We start from the raw sequence: 816 nt of genomic DNA on the forward strand, positions 1-816 counted from the left end.
TATTTCAATATCATTTTGTATATCAAACGCAAAATGAATACCAATAATTTTGTATTTCCCTTCTTCTGATGTATTCATTGCACAATTTTATATATTATGTATTCATAAAATTATATTGCTTTAGCCAAATAAAATACAAAATATGTCTTACTAAGTTTGTATTTCAAATATCAGGTTGTATTTCAGTATGATTTTGTATTTCAAACGAAAAAATGAATACCAATAAGTTTCCATTTCCCTTCTTATAATGTATTCGTCACAATTCTATAAATTATGTATTCAATCATAAGATATAGAATTGTGACGAATACATTATATACCTATTTAAATTACTACAAACTAAAAAAGAAATACAATATTTTAAAATAAAAATACAAATGATGAGTAAAAGAAAAACAATTGACAAACAAAAATTAATATGAATACAATTGTGGTATGAATACAATTTTGTAACCTTCTTCTTTGACTTTGTCTTTCTTCTTCTTCTTCATCTTCTATGTTCTTTTTTCCGATTTTTTTCCATCAAAACCGAATCTGAATCCGTATTCACTTGTGCATTAGTAACCCTATAAGCAAAATTCGAAATTATTAAATATGAATGTATAAAAAATTCAAACAATATATAATGTATGTGTGCTAATGTAGTTACTACAATCTACTAAATCTCAAATATGAAACAAATTTTTGATAATTTGAATTTCGAAATTATCAAAAATTAGAATGTATTAAATATCAAACAAAATAAACATACATATGAATTTCTAGATTCTCCAAAATTTGAAAAATTAAAAGAAAATCACAAAAAAAATTGAAAAA

Source organism: Solanum tuberosum, unplaced genomic scaffold (assembly GCF_000226075.1).
Source record: "Solanum tuberosum cultivar DM 1-3 516 R44 unplaced genomic scaffold, SolTub_3.0 scf00150, whole genome shotgun sequence".
Lineage (NCBI taxonomy): Eukaryota > Viridiplantae > Streptophyta > Magnoliopsida > Solanales > Solanaceae > Solanum > Solanum tuberosum.